Source organism: Spea bombifrons, chromosome 1 (assembly GCF_027358695.1).
Source record: "Spea bombifrons isolate aSpeBom1 chromosome 1, aSpeBom1.2.pri, whole genome shotgun sequence".
In the NCBI taxonomy this organism is placed as follows: Eukaryota; Metazoa; Chordata; class Amphibia; order Anura; family Pelobatidae; genus Spea; species Spea bombifrons.
Window position 1 is genome coordinate 18,434,950 of NC_071087.1, and position 19,384 is coordinate 18,454,333.

Genomic DNA, 19,384 nt, shown 5'->3' on the forward strand with positions numbered 1-19,384 from the left:
ACTCCAATATCGACTGTTATCTGTAAATATATATATATATATATATATATATATATATATATATATATATATACCCAGGCTCTTGTGTCTTTATTTGCCTGTGTCCAGTCATGATGCATTGTGGGTACAGACATAGACCCTGGTATCCCCTGCAACTGGGCTGCTATGCAACCTGCTTGCCCGGGTCCTGACAGTTTCCCTCACTAGAAGATCCGAGTTGATCTTTCAGATTTCTTAGGAAATAGCCAGAGATAAAAGCTTTCTTCTCAAAAAGTTGAGGGCTCTCGAACCTTTTTAGGTAAAACTGCTTGGGCTAATTCCATCTGGCATATATTTGGTATGATCCTACAGGCTACAGACTACTGTGAGTATGGCTTCCTAAACCCTTTTCAAAAATCTACAGACTAATTGAATGCATATGCTCTCCCATGAATAATTAAATTATAAATGAGACCTCCACGCATTAAATTTTGGTAATAGAGCTTTACAATTTCCTGATGAATTTTCAGAAAGCCTCAAATAGAAGAAGACAATTAGTATTCTACCATCTTTTAAAGTTCTTCTGTACCGATTCTCTGAAGTATATTTTTTATGTCACAAAAAAGGACTTGGAGTGCTCTTCTTTCACCTACTGAATTTATTATCTTTTGTGCATCCTTATTCTTTTTCAATTCATAACCCCTTTCCTTCAGAGATTCAACTCCTTATTCTGCACTAGTAGCACTTATTCCTTATTCGGCACGCTGTTGCTTGGTGTATTATCCTTGACAGAGAGCAAATATTGATTGCAATATCAGTCAAAGAATGAGACAAGTTTGTTGTTAGCAATACTATTATGTCTATGTATTAATGGAATTGCTCTTTAAAGATGATAAAAAAATGAGCTTTTACAAAGAGATTTTTCCTTATCAAATACTTTTTCAATAGAATAGAAAACCTGTGGAGTTAAAAGACATTTTATTTTCTTCAACCACAACTGAAAGAATTTACTTTAAAAACTATTATGTCTGATTTAATGAACACTCCAAAGGAGAAAACTTGACTTTCGCTCTTTCTCACGTCAGCTTTTTATCTTCAGGTGCGGAGCTATTCAACCATCACCAAAATCAAAATGCGTAAACTCATACATAGGTCAACCTTAAAATAGAATCTACTTTTTCCTTGACAATACAATAAACATTTTTCATTCTAAGTATTTTAAACTGTTTAAGATGACATTACAACTGCCACTGACCACTGTAATTCAGCACTGAGGAATATACTGGTATATACTGTATATACCACAGAACCCACATTCACTCTCATGCTCATACACTCTATCTCTCATACTCTCTAAAGGTTTCCCTACCATCTCAGCTGACCACTTCCACTTCTCTCTTTTCTCTTCTCTTCACTCTTTAATTTTCCAATGGAAGTAGAAATTGGGGAAGAGAATATCACTGCAAGCGCCGTCATTTTGCCCCCACAAATTTTCATACGATTTGTGGGCAAGAAGATGTGAAAGTGGTCGACAGAGAAGGTAGGGAAACATTTAGAGAGCGTGAGAGAGTGAACCAGAATGTGAGAATAAATAAGAGTGAATGTGGGCACCGAGCAAGAGATTTTGTTCCCAAATTAAAAATGTCCCCTCGATTTTCGTACGAACCATATGGGCAGGAAATGTAATTTGTTGCCCAAAAACAAATGGGCCAAAAACATTAGTCCGCATCGTTTTGGGCCCATTTGCACATGTCTAGTTAGCAGTACTTGGTCATGTAATAGGTAGCGAACACACTAAAGACAATATCAGCTTTATTATCATTATTTCTTCAATAATAAAGCACCATCATATTCCACAGTGCTTTACAATCTGGATGCATTGGGCTCCTGGGTTTCTAAGATCATTCACCCCGATTAAGAAAAGCCAAAAGAAATAAACCACAACAGCTTTTGTTTAAAGGAAAACACTGTATAGTGGAAATATAAATATTATCTATCTATCTATCTATATATATATATATATATATATATATATATATATATGCCAAAGAGGGTGTTTTTCTGGTGGCAATTCAAAGAAAGCTGAACATTACAGGGCCTTTGTTCATGGCAAAAAAAATCTTGTTATCAGGTGTCACAGGACCCTTTTTTTTAAATTTTGTACTGCTGTTAACATGCTGTTTAGCAATGAAAGGACGTATAGTTATTTTCTAAGTTGGGGATTGTTCATTAAGGTAGGATTTTTCAGGAAACATTTGAAATGCCTGATAAATGAAGAACCAGTCAGCTTCTACTGCAAGAGGTGCCTTTTCCACCCTACAAAGTACATAATTCATTCAGTGAGGATTCTTGAAATTCACCGCAATGATAGAAGGGCCAGTTTATGAAACTGTATCCCAACTATAAGCTCATGGGGAAATTCTTTCTTTTGACAAAATAAATATTTTGGTTAACCAAAGGTAATGATTTTGAATAGTTCCAGTTTACATGATGACTCTCAAAATAACAACCCCCTAAAAATTAATCCTACCACAATGCCCATTTCCAAAACACTAATAACTAATCTTACTAAAGTTAACATTTTAAAAAAGAACGAGATAAAACCAGATGATACAAGGCTATTTTTACCCACTTCCCCATGGAGGATTTTTTTTTCCGTTGTGAAGGAATATTCTGAAATAAAGCCATTAGTTTTATGAGTATCAAAAGATTTGAGAATTGTGCAGCATAATAACGTTAGCGTGAGAGTTGTATAACCAACTACTGTTGTTGCAGAACTTTATTTTTTTCTTCATTTCTCATGGTACAATACACTTGCTTTGTACTGACCACCTGTTCCATCACACCTGTTACAATTTACAAACCATATGTTGCAGTGACAATTTAAAGACATTTAGACATGATGTGCTTAATTTGAGAATACTTCATAAGCTTAGTTCTCCCCGCGCTTCAAAATAATTTAGAAACATTGAAATAAGAAACTTGTAAGACAGACGATTCACACTCTTTGTTAGAATTTTTCCTTAGGCAAAAGAAATCTAAATCTTTCTCACTGCGAAAATAGAGCAGACAATAGCAGCTCAGTAGGTTATTAGTAATATTTTTTAAGAAGCAAAACCATATATTATCTACATTCCAAAAAGCAGCTTAGGGTTGCTGAGATATCGTAAAAGTCAATTTAATAGCTTAGCCTAGTTTTAAACTAATGGAATGGAGCTCCGTGCTTGTTTGTGAAAATGTATGTTTGTGTTTTAATATTAAGTTAAGCACATTGCGCAAAGCTTTTCTCTTATTCAAAACAGACAATCTTTACAATAACTAAACATGTGAAAGTAAACACAATCATTCATTACTTAAAGGATATTATGCTTTGAATACACTGACTATAAATGCTTATTGCAAATCGTTAAATGGGACAAATCCAGTTATGGTCTGTTCACCCAGAATTAGACACTGTAATTATGATAATAATGATAATTATGTGATGATGAATGGGGTCGAATACAGCCCTCATCAACCTATATTGAGAATCAGTGGGGTAACAGGAAGGGATTTAAAGCCCACTATAATTGAAAGACCATTACACAAACTATGATTCCTGAATAATGCTAATTCACACTTAATAATTTGTAGCCCACTCACTGGTGTGGCTGCCCCTGAATAATTCATACTTAGCGAAGTCAAGCAGAGGACATCCATGAAATATCCCAAAATTTACTGTGCATGTCTATCTCATCAATGTATGAATTTGTCAGAGAATGAAGGGCAAATCCCCTGCAAACCACTGGACCTCTTCTTATTTTAAAACTGCGGTAGTCATGTAGTCCCTTGGGGTAGCATAAAAAAAAATACTTGGGGCCATTATGCATTAGTCCACATTGCAACATTTTGGATATTGTAATTCTACAATAGCAGGAGAGCCAGGATAGGAAACTTTAATTACAATCCCAGAAACTGATACTTTATAAAATACAAATAAATAAAAAATATATAAATAAAAGCTTTTTTTAAAAAAAAATATGTAATTAAATATTGCTGTTTGGAAAATGGGAAAAATTAAGCTAGTATATTTTCTAAGAAGGTCAGCAATGACCTATTCCCTCAGAATAATTTTTAATTTAGTTCATCTTGTATATAAAGGTCATTTGCAATGGCATAATTCCCTTAAGATACCAGCCAAACTCATCTCATATATTTCACAGTTAACTTTTATGTGATTAGGGTCACTTTTTTTTTTATTTACAATTATCCATACAAAAGCTGAATATATTAACATTTCTTACAGCTTTAGTAAATGCATGCTAAGTATGGCCCCACTCTATTAAAAAACAAAAGAAATAAACAAGGAAAGGTTTGTAAAAACAATTGTTAAGGTTCTATAAAATTATACTGCAAGTAATAAACAGTACTCTTTTAAATTTCAGATACAAGTTTAACTTTTACATTTTGTTTTGTTGAAAACACAAAAGATTAAAGAGTGTTAGGAACACATAGTACTTTTAGACATAGCTTTTTTTTTCAGGAAACCAATTTTTATGGCAAAATTCTACCAAGCTTGGGATTATTTGCTGACTAAAGCTTCTTTCCTTTCTAAACTATCTAATCTCTCAATGTTCTTATTTCATGACAAGGACTGAAAACCTGTGGCAATCAGTGATGCAGAAAAGCTGAAAGTTATCATTAAATGCAGAGTCTTTTTTCACAATGGTGTTCTCAGACTAGTTAATGCTACCATTCCAGGAAAACCTTATGCTACAGACATAAATCAGTCAGTGGTACTAAACACAAAGTACTAGAAATATCATATTGTTTGAAAGCCTAGAGTTTTATAATGCCCTACACATTTCTACCATGAATATTTTTATAATATATTTCTGTATATGTATTTACACACATACTTGTATTTTGTATTACCGTCAGGTATTATTACCATTGGGCTTTGTAGAGAGCTAGGAGATCCAAAATTGGTATTATAACAAGAAGAATATATAAAATAGCACTATATCTTCACAAAACTTGTTGCATGGAAAGAGTTAAAATATTTTAAATGCCCATGGGTGCCTTGTTTTAAAAAAAATAAGATTTGAGGGGGAAAATCATTGGCCGACTTTAAAGATGTCCCAAATATGAGATATGGGCACAGACTGACCAGATGTCCCAATGCTAGAAAAGGCACACCTCACAAAGGTGGCTTTTTGTCAGGCCCCATCCAGGCTGCGGAGCTGCATGTCTTTTGTTTCCCTGTCTTGCTGTGATCCCTTCCTGGATTTCCTTATGCTCTGTTCTAATCTTCTATTCTTTGCTTCTGGTTCTGCTCTTTGCTTCAGCTCCTGTTTCCTTAAAGGTGTGTCCCACCCATTATGTTTGTCTCAGTCTGCAGTCTAAAGGTATGTCTCTTTGATATGTGTTTAGATTTCATGTTTGGTTTGTTTAGCACCTCTGTAAGCAGGGTTTAGCGTTAGGACCCACCGTCATTGGAGTATTTTTGCATAGTGGTGGGCTAAGCATACTATGGACATAAAATGTGACGGAATCTCCAATAATTATCATACAGTCCTAGGTTAGTTCCTGTATGTATGCGTGTCAGTCTGTGATGTAACCTGTATCCCCGGTAGAGGGGTGTCCTGTCCTGTCTCCCCGGTAGAGGGGTGTCCTGTCCTGTTCATGTCAGATCTTGAGTATTCCTTGTCTTGTTCCTTGTGGTACCCTGTATTATGTATGTCTTGTCCGGTTATGTTTCTTGCTCGGTCTCCCTGTCCCCTGCTCCTTGCTCTGTCCCCCTTGCTTGCTATGTTTCTCCTGTACTCTGCTTAGCTTCCATACTCCCAGCCTGCAGCATCCTGCACATGATTCTACTGCTATGTCTCATGCCTGTTCCAGGGTGCCTGCATGATACCTCCAAGTTCTGCACAACCCTAGATGCCCACCCGGGAGAATGCAGTCTCTCTGCATAAGGCCCTGTCCTACTCCGCTACTGGGCAATAACTTCTGCACTCCATCTTTGAGCGCTCTGGGTCATTACAGTCATTTGTATGGACCCAGTTCCTGACACTTTTTACCTCCTAAATAACCCAACAAACCCATGCATGGTGGGTATCGCTGTACTCAGGAGATGTTGCTGAACACATATTGGGTTGTTCGACAGGGACATACACCAGGAGTGGTAAATTCACACAAAGCTCGGGAAGAGGTGCAATAGCCAGATCACCACTCATGGACAGCTGTCCTTCATGAGACTCGTCAGCATGAGTTTGTGATACTGGCTTAATAGTTGAGGCTTGGGGTTGGGGTAATACCATTACATAAGTTATGATGGGTAAAAGGTGATGGAAACCCTTCCCGAGTTTTGTCTAAAGGCTGTTTTGTACATTGGGCAATTACTTTCAAGGGATCCATGTATAAAGTGGATATAGAGGCAAACGTTTTAATTGTTAACCTTATTTGCATGCACCTACCCAGAATCTCTTGTGGTTGTGGCAGCACCATGAGATTTCTGAGGGTAAAACACGCCTTCTGGCTTGTCTGGTGTCTGTAGATGAGTGTTTAATAATACTTCTACTACCCCTTAAAATTAAATAGAAGGGTTTCCATCACCTTTTACCCACCATAACTTATGTAATGGTGTATATATATATATATATATATGTATGTATGTACACACCATTACAAAGATCATACATCCTGCCGCTACAAAGTAACAGTTGTATCCTCACTGGTGCTAAGAAAAGCATGTGATTTTTCCGTAACTCAACTGTTGCATTTTCGAAATAATTCATGTTTGGAACTTATTAATTTAACTACGTTTTTTGTGAGAGTTGTAAAGATAATGTTTCTTTCTTCATTTGTGCCTCGTTAATTCACAACTGTGAGATTTAATCCAACTGCATGACAGAGTGAAAGGGAATAGTAAATGTACGTAAATGGTAATTAAACAATGCATATGATTTGTACTGTCAAAAGGACAAGATAAATTAATTCAATTAAGAACATTAATAGTGAAACAAAGATTCTGCTAACAATGAATTTCTATATTATTTTATTATGTTGTTGCATTGTAATTCTTCCTATAAAAATCGAATTCTTAACTTTTCTTTTATGTTTTTATTAACTATGTTGCTGTATTTGTTTTATTTGTAAGTGATAAATTGTATGCTATAAAAGCTCCTTAGCAAGTAATGAGAGCTTTGACTTTGATATGAAATTCTGAAAGGAGCTATATTACCTACCCTTGTGAATATATATACTTTTATAACTAAATTCTTTATTCAAGATAAATTTTAAGAAAGCCATCTGCTCCACCAGGTTCTGGGAGAGCTGTGTTCCCCGGAGATTAAGTATGCTGCCTGTCACAGAGAAAACCCCCTCACTTTAAATGCCGATGGGTGAGCATGAAAGTAACAATGAGAAACCTGGCCAGATAACAACTTTCTGGTCTCAATATCTTAGCCGGTTAGTAGTAGGAGATAGTGGCAGCTCTTTAACGTAGGCTTTGAATATTTCAAAGGCACTAATCTGACTTTGGAGAGCTTGAGTGGTACCCACCAAAAATCAAGGGCCTCTGTCAAATGGCTGGTGCTCTGGTGGATCTGGCGCTGCTGCTCTGCATGGGTGCAAGAGATTGGGAATCGGACATGTGGTTCACACTACTGCTGCTGGTAGTTTCCATTTCCAACTCTTAAATCTCTCCTTTGCACAGGATGCCCTCTTTGTGCTGCATCTCACGCACCATGCAGACAAGCATGTTTTCAAAATTATTTTTAAGAACCAACTTGCCCCTAACGCTTGGGTCATAGAGGATGGCAACAATATGTACTCTGGGGTGTCCATGGTGGCTTACTCTTAATAACTTTCTGATCAGTGTTTTAACCTCAATGTGTAATCTTTTTTCATTGTATTCCAGGAAGTCATGCATTTTCCAGGTTAGTCAACACATTTAACAAAGGACATTACTTGAAGATGTGTTGCTCGACTCCTCCTCCAGTTTATAATCTAAATCCAGGTCATCTTCATCATCAACGTTGTATCAGCTTCTAAATCTTTGCAGGTCAGAGTGTCAGAAGAGTTTATGGGTTAAGAACTCTGGTGATGCACACTCACACCCAATCTCCACCCAATCTCGCCTCTAGGCACACCCAATATGTTTTGATTTGGATACTTTTAACCCCTTGACAACAATTGACATGCTAGGCACATCATGGAAATGCATGCAGTTTGTGACCATTTACGTGTCTGACACTTTATAAGTATAAATGAGCTTAGAAAGTGATCAACAATCAATACTGAGGTATTCAGCAACATCTCTCTTAAAATGTTAAAAATAGTTAAAAAAGCTGCAGTAATTTTTACCATTACATTACAAGGGGTACCATTCAGTTCCAATGTTTATGAGCAAGTCCTTACTATCTTTCCAAAAAACCCTGGCACAGAACGTGTTAACATACCAGATCAAATGTCAAAATTCACAAATCTATGCGTGGATAGTATCACTGTACTCAAGAGATGTTGTTGAACACATATTGTTTGGCATTGACATTTACAAAGTCGTAGCTGAAGTACAATGTGTGTGTTAGAATTAGTGCATGGAAAGAGTTAAAATACTAGCAATTGAAATACCCTTAGGTGTCTGGTTTGATTTTACCGGCTTCAAATATGTTCCAGGGTGCAGGCTGACCAGATTTGAAAAAATAGTTTTGAAATAGCAATACTTATTGCCCTATAATTTGCACACAAAAAAACACACAAAAAAAAACACAAAAAAAAACTTTGATAAGTCAGAAATTTTGGTTTATTTTTCAATTGTTCAGTATATTATTTTTTTCAATAATAAATTAGATTAATAACTTTAGCCCTTAAGGGGTTAAATTCTAATAAATATTAGTCAATGCTAATAAATATTAATTGATAATGATGATAATTTTACCCAGAAAGGTGAAAAATCCCTTTATTAATAAGGGCATTTAGGTTAAACCAAGCAAAATTTAAATTAATACATTTACTAGTACATGCCCTTTCTTGCCAAAAATTAAACCAGTCAGCAAGTTATCCATGTATATATAATAACATATAATCATTTGTCTTGGAAAGGTCTTTTATGCAAACTGTATTAAGTACAGCAGAAATGAACTATAATGGAAGTAGTTTGTGTTATGTGAAAATGCATTGTACTGTAATGATTTTATAAAACATCAATAACTATTTTTATAATGTATAAAGAGCATTTATATACAGTAGCTGAATGAAGCAAAGTGGAGCAATTGCATCTCAACTACAGAAGATCCCTTATGGGAATCTCATCCATTAAAGTCATAATTGGACTTGTATTACTAAAATGGGGGATATTGCGTTCCTAGCAGTAGGTTCTATAAAACCATCATTTTTTTTTTTGGACAGAGTGTCACTTCTGTGTTGTAAGTAATTAAGTGGTCTGATTTCCTGAAGATTACATAGTAAATGAAATGTTAACAGTTGAAAATGCAAATTTCTTTGGCTTGGTAATTCTAGAAAATGCAATCAGGAATGCAATTTGTGTGGTTTGAGCGTTCCCAGGTGCACAAATACATGGAGCATAGTATAAATGTAGTATAGTATAATGCAGCATTGGTATGTGGATTTTATTGGCTCTCATATTAATGATTCCATTGGTATCTCTGGTACTGGAAATGTACTCTAGTCACATATGATATGTAATTGCAGTATGCCAAGTGGGCCGCTGGCAGACAGCACCCTCAGACTCACCCAATGTCAAAGTCACACAAGCATCGCCCGCACCGCCCTTCAACGAGTACTGCTAACCCCCTTCGATTACCACAAAGTATGGGACCCATTACCGATCCCTGGGGTACACCACTAGGACAGAAACTTACTTTGAATATAGATTGCCTTATCCACTCAACTTCCCCCTTTATGTCCAAACCCAAATACTAGAATATATTTACAAGTCTTCCATGAGGGATAGTGTCAGATACCTTGCTGAAATTTAGAATACGCTATATCTATGGCCAATACCTCCCTGTTACCTTTATTGTTAAGTGGTACAATTGGCAACTTCCAATATTCTGTAACTACAACTGTCAATAGTGACTGGTTTAATAAGTATGCTAACTGTTTTACCAGCACATTCAGAAGCTCTTTGGGTCCTATAAATGTATTGGTTTTTTACTTTGGAGCGTTTAAGTAGTAACTAATTACTAATATTGCTTTTTTCCTTTCACTTATATAGTTATACAGGTTTTATCACTCTTTTCTTAACTGGCCAATTTCTGTGTGTCTTTTGGCACATCTTATGATGCGTTTTGCCTTATCTTTGTTTAAAGAGAAGTTGAAAAATGCTTGTCTTTCTCCGCATATCCGTCTGCATTATTCTGGCCGCTTGGAGTACTTCTGCAACAGGGCAGAGCCTTTGTACATACCAGGGGCCAGGGTAATGCAGGGGAAAGCAGGTAGAAGAAGAAGGATACGATCAAGAAGCTGAGAAGTCCAAATAGTGGAGACACTAAAGTGCTTGTCTGAGCAGGTAGAGAGACACAGAGAGTGTGTGAGAAAGCAAGAGAGAGAACAATTTGCAATAGTGGACTATGAAGGCTGTAAAGAAGTATGAATGTTTGCCTCACCATGTCACTGTGCATGAAGACACACAATTCATGGAGCGTATGTGTTATTTATTGGTTTGTCTTTTCTAGTTTCAAACAGAACTGTCTGTGCTTCTGAAATTAGGAACTTTTATAAACTCCCTGTTGACTTAGTTATTATTATTATATATATATAATATTAGATAAGAGAATATGGATGGCAGCTTATACTGCAGACACACAATATTGTTTTAAATAGTGTTTTATCCATCCAGCATGCGTGTACCTGTGCAATAATGTATGTGCTTAAAAGGGCTCCTTGTCCATTTTTAGTTTGCGTTTATGCCAAAGGCTTCGGCATTAATACGCTCTCTTCTGTGTTTCCTATGGAAACACTATGCACAGGAAATTCGGTAGGGTTAATTTTAGATTAAATAAAGTACACAAGTGTCTAGGACTGCTCTAAACATTAATGCATTCAGTCAAAGATTTGGGCCACTGTGTGTATGATTCAAATAATAAAGCTAATTGTTAATAATAACATGGTTATAATAGAAGAAAAATATTTATAGTTTGTTTTTGGTATCTGTGGGGTAAGCAATGAATTCTCCAGTGGCTAAAAAATGAATGTATTTAGTACGCTGGAAATTTAACTTTATTAACTTTTTTCCAGTTTTCTTCCTGGAGGGGAGCTGATGAGTCACTGATACTGTGTTGTTTTATCTACTGTATCAAATGTGGTAACTTCTTTCAGGCTGAGTTGCAGAAAACGTAGGCACCTCGCGAACATGGCCCACTCAAGCAAGGTTAACATGACAGGACTTCATGATCTTAGTTTTTTAATGATGATACTCGATGTCATGAGAAACGATATTAAAGGTGCTATTATAACTACCCTGCCAAACTAACACTTTTTTAACTAGATGCATCTTTAGAAACATAACTCATATTTTTTTAATCAGGTAAAATGTTGCCTCATGTACATTTTTAGACCAAGATCATGTCACCGAAACCAGGCATGAATAGATTGTTGCCATGGAAACTGATTTTCTTTTTACATTACTAAACCATTAGAGAAAAGAATAAAAAGTATAAAATTACTTCTAAGGTTAACTTGTATAACATATTTAAGAGTGCAATTAATGTTTTGTCTAATTGGAACAGCACCTCTACAGGCAGGGATTAAAGAGGACCTCTTGCAAACACAGCTTTTGGTATAGCTATATTACACTCACTGGCCACTTTATTAGGTGCACCTGTTCAATTGCTTGTTACAACCAAGGTATGCAGAATACCATCTTTGAATGCACAACACATCGAACCTTGAAGCAAATGGGCTACAGCAGCAGAAAGCCACACCGGGTGCCACTCCTGTTAGCTAAGAAGAGGAAACCGAGGGTACAATTTGCAGAGGCTCACCAAAATTGCACAATGGAAGACTGGAAGAACATTTGGTCTGATGAGTCTCTATTCCAGTTTCGACATTCAGATGGCAGGGTCAGACTTAAACAACATAAAAGCATGGAATCATCCTGCCTTGTATCGACGGTTCAAGCTGGTGATGGTGGTGTAATGATGCGGGGGCCATTTTTTTTGGCGCACTTTGAGCCCCCTTAGTACTAAATGACTATTGTTGCTGACCATGTCCATCCCTTCCTGACCACAGTGTACCCATCTTTTGATGGCTACTTTCAGCAGGATAATGCACCATGTCACAAAACTCACATCATCTCAAACTGGTTTCTTGAACATGACTATGAGTTCACTGAACTCCAATGGCCTCCACAGTCACCAGATCTCAAGCCAATAGAGCACCTTTGGGATGTGGTGGAACAGGAGATTCGCATCATGGATGTGCAGCCAAATCTGCAGCAACTGCGTGATGTCATCATGTACATATGGACCAAAATCTCTAAGGTGTTTCCAGCACCTTGTAGAAAGTATGCCACAAAGAATGAATGCAGTGCTGAAAGCAAATGGGGGTCCAACCCGGCACTAGCAAGGTGTACCTAATAAAATGGCCAGTGAGTGTATATACAGTACTGTGCAAAAATTTTAGGCAGGTGTAAGAATGTTTTAAAAAATAGACATGTTCATAGTTTATTTTTATAATTTTACAAAATGCAAAATGAGTGAAAAGAAGAAAACTCTAAATCAAATCAATATTTAGTGTGACCACCCTTTGCCTTCAAAACAGCACTAATTATTCTAGGCACATTTGCACACAGTTTGTTTACGAGAGTCTGTTGATTTAGGCAGCCTCAGTTGCTTCTCCCTCTTCATGTAATCCCAGACAGACTAGATGATGTTGAGATCATGGTTCTGTGAGGGCCATACCACCTCGTCCAGAACTCCTTGATCTCCTTTTACACTGAAAATAGTTTTTCATGACTTTTGCTGTATGTTTGGGGTCATTGTCTTTCTGCAGAATACATTTGGGGTCAATCAGATGCCTCCTTGTTGTATTGCACCATAGATAAGTATCTGCCTGTTCTTCTCAGCATTGAGGACACCATTATTTCTGACCAAATACTCAACTCCATTTGCAGAAATGCACCTCCAAACTTGCAATGAAACTTCCCATCCTTCACTGTTATCTGTCAACACATATTCTTGTACACCTCTCCACCCCTTCGGTGAACAAACTGCTTTCTGCTACAGCCAAATATTTCAAATGTTGACTCGTCAATGCAGAGTACCTTCTGCCTTTTTTCGGCGCCCCAGTTCCTGTGTTTTCATGAATAATTGAGTAGCTTGGCCTTGGTTCTGCTTCAAAGGTATGGATTTGTGGCCTCAGGTTTTCCATGAAGACTACTTTTGACCAGACTTCTTCACACAGAAGACGAGCATACCAGGGTCTAACTGTTTTATGTCAGTCGTGAGCTGAGTGCAATGGACATCTTCTGATTGCAATGGGAAGTAATCATGATGTGTCTTTCATCTGCTGCACTAAGTTTCCTTGGCTGACCACTGCATCTATAGTTCTCAAGTGCCTGTTTATTTGTGCTTCAAAAAAAGCTTGGGCACCCCTGTCAGCCTTCAAATTTCTGCCTGGGAGCGGTCATGCTGATGCAACATAACCACCTTGTGTCCTGTTGCTGTGCCCATTCTTGCCATGTTCTCTGACTTTTGATATGAACCTGTCTTCAACAACCTCACCTTGTTAGTGAGTTTGGTTGCTCCTCATTCAGTTTTACTCCTCTTACACAGCTGTTTCTGTTTCAGTTAATGATTGTGTTTCAGTCTACATATTAAATTGATGATCATTACCACCTGTTTGGTATAATTGTTTAATCATACATCCAACGATATGCCTTCAAAATCGGTGCAGTTTATTAAATGATAAAAATAAGCTATTAACATGTCTATTTTTGAAACCATTCTTACTTTACTGCTTTTTTCACACCTGCTTATATAAAACCACTCATATTTTACACGTCTGTCAGTTACTGTTAATATTTTGGAGATATATAGTTTCAATGTTTACATGATAGTGGTGTAAAGATTTGCAGAGACAGACTCTGAAACAGATAGCAAATGGTTCCTCCCTTTTCCTCTCCAACCTTTACAGAGATTCTCCCATCAATCAACATCAATGCATGCATGATACTTATGACTAGACTACTCACTGTGTATATGTGCCATTTCCATGATTATGTTTGTGTGATCCATGAAATGCTGCATTAAAAGCTCCAAACATCACTCACTATAGGTGTTTTTAAAATTAGATTTAATATTTCCAATTGTCTGGGTAAATCCTTAATTCTGTAGTGTTACTTCTCATATTTCATCCTATTTTTATACAAGGTACTCCAGATATCTATCTTTCCATCCCATGTCTTCACCCTGTTAGAACCATCCTATTTACTTTTGTCATACTCATTTCTCACCACCAATTCTTCCACCATTATTCTCTGCCTGAACATTTAGTGATCTCTAGTAAAACTAAGGATCATATTTAAATTTTGGCATAAACATGTAAAGACTTGGAATCCCCATAAATCCCCATTTTGTTAATGGCAGCATTCTAGTAGTTATATATTTATATGCCATTTGCAAGTCTCGATGGCCTGTACTCTTATCAGATGTTTCTCTTTAACCTGTACCATTTAGCATATAATATCCCCTGCTGAAGAAGCTGTAATATTTCATGAAAGATAATAAAGAATGCCTCATGCTACAAGAGAACAGAAAGTCACAATGCACAAAATACAACTAATACAACACCTTTTTTTCTAATGAGGTTAGTTTTACACTGAAGCGACCATGACATAAAATGGTTCACATATGCTGCACTTTGTGGAATCTGAATGCTTATATTATCATATTGTGTGTTTAAAAAGGAAATATTCAGAGATATATCCATTTTAGTGTCTTTAAAATCCGTAGATGCAGATTTGCTTGAGAAAACTTTAGTCTTTTATTTCCATTGTTTTATGAATAGAGTTACCTTTTTGCAAACTTGATATTGATATAGGATCTTTTAAAGGATATTAGTAGTACGGTGCATATAATCACAACAGTATTAGTCGCAGGTGCTAATCACTCAGGCGCTAACCAAATAAGGTTTAAAGTCTCTAAAACAACCAAAAAAAAATGTGTCCACTACACAGGCCAAATTATCTGTTGTCAGATTCAGTATTTCAATCTATACAACTACACCTTATTATTATTATCTTTTATTTATATAGCGCCAACAATTTATGCAGCGCTTAATACAATACATATATTCAAGGGGTATGACAAGACGAGACTTGACAGACTAAGACAAACCGATACATTAGGTGGAGAGAGCACTGCTCACAAGCTTACAATCTTGAGGACTTACATTACATGATGCGACTAAATCACAGTTTATAACATCTAAAACAGTATTACATTGTAGAAAATGGTCAAAGGATAGGAGAAAGTAGGTAGAAATTCTGATCAGCCCTCAAATTTCTGCCAGGTGCACTTTTGGTCTTTTGTAAAAATTCAATTATTGTCCAATATAAATAAAAATACCCATGTCTGGCAATATTTTTATTATTATTTTGTGCACTTGTTTCTTTTTTCAGACTTCTTTTAACATCCAAATCCGATGGCTATAGGACTGTGTTTTCCTAGCTTTCCTAGTTAAAGCGTATTTTCCTCAAAGATAATGCTATATAACAAGAGCATTATAAAACACTTGACAGTTTTATCATATATCTGTATAACTCATTGCAGTAAACAGATCTTAATCTACATGTTGTAAACATATAATTCTTTCAGGAATTTAAGGCTCTCATATAGCCCTCCTTTGATTTCCCATTTTCTCTATGAGCTATAAAATGTGTTAAAGGGTTTAAACAAGAAAAATATAGCTTTCATAGAAATGTAATAGAATATTAAACAGCTAACAACTAATACATTTTCAAATGCATACTGGGAAATATTTCTATTAATCCGTAGGAAAGACAGAAAATGAAAGCTATTTTAAGAAATGCCTTTAATCCGTTGGCGAGTTAAAAATACTCTTCTGTTGATGGTATTTTTAAAGGGACCCTATCTCTTTAAACTAAACCATAATGAATTTTATTGATCATATGCTTTGTTTTTCCATTACTGTTTATTTATGGGTCTATTTAAACACTTGCTTTAGGAAACTTGCAAAGCAAGAGAACTCACTCAATCTGTAATTTCAATTTCAGTGTATTCTTCTCAAGATTTCTTTTCCATAAAGGTCATTCCATTGTAAGAGACAATATGGAATGTAAGGAAGATTTTATTAAAAATTGATTCTGACCTTAACAAGGAGTGAATTCACCTTTAACTGGAAAAGAAATGTGGCAAAAACCTATTTGAGATTACAATTGTATGAGGTAATTAAAGTTGCCCTCTATTTTAAATAAAGTGGCCCTAGATTATTAGCATTCTTAGATGAAGTATCTGACCTTGTGCTGTTTCTAAAATATTCTACTTGTTTCAAATTTAGTTGTGAGCAGATGAGACAACAATGAACTTTTCCACTTTGGAATTGCAGTTAAACTTAGTAACTTAAAATAAAGAACAATATAGAGCGGTTACTGAAACATAGTTAACACAGAGCAAAGATTCATCAATGGATTTAATAAGCTATGTATGAAAAAAACATGAGCCTACATTTTAACATTTACAATTATGATTATTATTATTATTTGCCCAATGAGCTTTCTGGGCTTGATTCTTTGATATTACTACTTGTAACATAATTACGTTACAAGCATTATGTCTCTGATGATGCCAATCTAGTTAACTTTGCTCAAAGTCTATGAGACTTTAGTCAATAGACCTACCCGTTAATGCTTGTTTTACTCATGTTTTGATGTAATACCTAAATTTATACCAGCTTTATATATGGTCATATTGTTTGCAACCATGAATGATATAATTTATATTCTGGAATGGTAACAGTATAAATTGTCAACAGGCCAGTTTAGGGAATGAGCAAATTTTCTTAATGATTGGAAAGGCTTTAGTGGCATACCAACCATGGTTCTGCAATCCGGTGGCATGCAACTTACCTCTGTAGAGCTCACAAAAATGCAGCAGGGTCAAGTTGTGTTTAGGGACACAGACAAACTACTTGAGGACAAAGATTGCACAGGTAACCTGTTTGGGGGAAAATATGGAGCAGACAAGCTCTTTGTGGGCACTGACAAGCAGTGTGGGGGCAAAGATAGCACAGACAAGCTTTTGGGGGGAAAATATGGCCCTCAACTGTTTGGGGCAAAAGTGGCACTGCATCATCATTATCATTAAGCAACACGTTAATATAATTTTAAAAATAATGATTTATAGCTATTAGGATGGCAAATAGCGTGACTTAGCAGTTTTCAAATATAATATTGAAAAAAAAGATACTTCAAACTCTTATTTCTCGATAATTTCATAAAGTGAGTCTAAACATCCCTTAGAGTTTATGACTACATTTTCTGCACCTGTATACAATTCAGCACTGCCAACACTGGCACTATCATGGATAATGAACTTTAAATTATCACATAAAGATGACTGTAATGACATGCTCAGTTAATTGCATGCTAATGTTAAATATTTATTTAATTTTTAAAAATGTGCAGATGGCTATACTTATTTTTTTTTTAGAAAGAAAACTTCAACATTTATATGGCATTCAAGGGTATGCACAAATATGACTTAATATATTTATATATTTAATTATACATGGGAAATTATTCTGTCTTCTTTGAATTTATATAGCACAAGAATACAAACATTTTTGTTAGATTTTTCATTTTTTAAATGTCTGGTTTTATTTTTTTCCTGTTGATATTTATTGTTAACACATATTGGCATTAAATATATTGTGTATGTGCAAAGAGACTGTGTGTCTTTTATAAAACAAAAATATTAAGATCTTCAGGTTCCACTTTTTCAATTTAATATAAAAAAACAATGATAATCTTAATGAGCTATGGATAATACTTGTTAAATGTATATGTTCAATTAAATTGGAGTATAAGGAAAAATAGAATAATTGTAAAGTTGGCGGCAACTGTAACTAAAAGGTACATTCTTTATACTTTCTCATAAACGTGTTAAATTTGGAAGAGAAATGGACAGCGAAAGACTACACAACAGTGTGGTATAAGACTAGTGAATTAATCATCCTGTTCATGTTTCATCTGCTTTCACATGAGTACGGGGTTACATAGACAGGAAAAAATGTTCTATGCAAAAGTTTTAGGCAGGTGTTAAAATGCTGTAAAGTAAGAATGCTTTCACAAATAGACATGTTAATAGTTAAAGTAAACGAACAGAAGAAAAATCTAAAATCAATCAATACTTGGTGCGATCACCCCTTGCCCTTAAAATAACATCAATTCTTCTAGGTACACTTGGAAACAGTATTTTAAGGAACTGGGTAGGTAGCTTGTTCAAAACATATTGGAGAATTAACCACAGTTCTGTGGATTTAGGCAGCCTCAATTGCTTCTCTTTCTTCGTGTAATCCCAGATAAACTCCATTGCTTCCACGACTTTTTCTGCACCTCAGTTCCTGTGTTTTCGTGAATAGTTGAGTTGATTGGCTTTGTTTCCACATCAGCGGTATAGCATTTTGGCTTCCATTAAAACCACCTCTGATGACTTCTCCAGACAGTAGATGGGCGCACCAGGGTAAGCCAATGCTGAGCTGATGACACTACTGAGACATCTTCCGATTCCAAAGGGAAGTAAGCATGATGTGCCTTTCAACTGCCGCACTAAGTTTCAATGGTTGATCACTGTATCTACAGTACTCAACATTATCCTTTGCTGTGTGCTTCTTCAAAAGAGCTTGGACAGAACATCTGGAAACCCCTATCTGCTTTGAAATTTCTGCATGAAAAAGCTCATGGTAAGGCAGTATAACTACCCTGTGTCTTGTTGCTGTGCTAAATATTGCAATCAAAGAAATCCCAAAAAGCCAATATATTTGTCTTAGAAGAAATTGTGCGAAGAAAGAAGTGTTTGACAAACAGGCCGAATTACTTAAAAAAGATGTAACATTTAGGATCTAGATGAAACTATAGAAAAAAGTCAAGAACTCAGACTCAAAAGATAAAAAAATAGTCTTTAATTATAAAATCGGAAAAAAATAAAAAAACATTGGACTATTTCATTAGAAAATATGGTCCCCCAGGTCTCTGCTTTCAGAGAGACCAAAATTAGTATTCAGAGTGGCTCCGAATATCAAATCCAAGCTACTGAAAAGTTATACCTATAAAAAGAAACCTAATAAACATTTTTTTACCTTCATCTCTAGGATTATGGTATAAGAATTTCAAAGACAAAACAAAGCATATTAGAGTTCTCTTCCTGTATTACCCATAAAA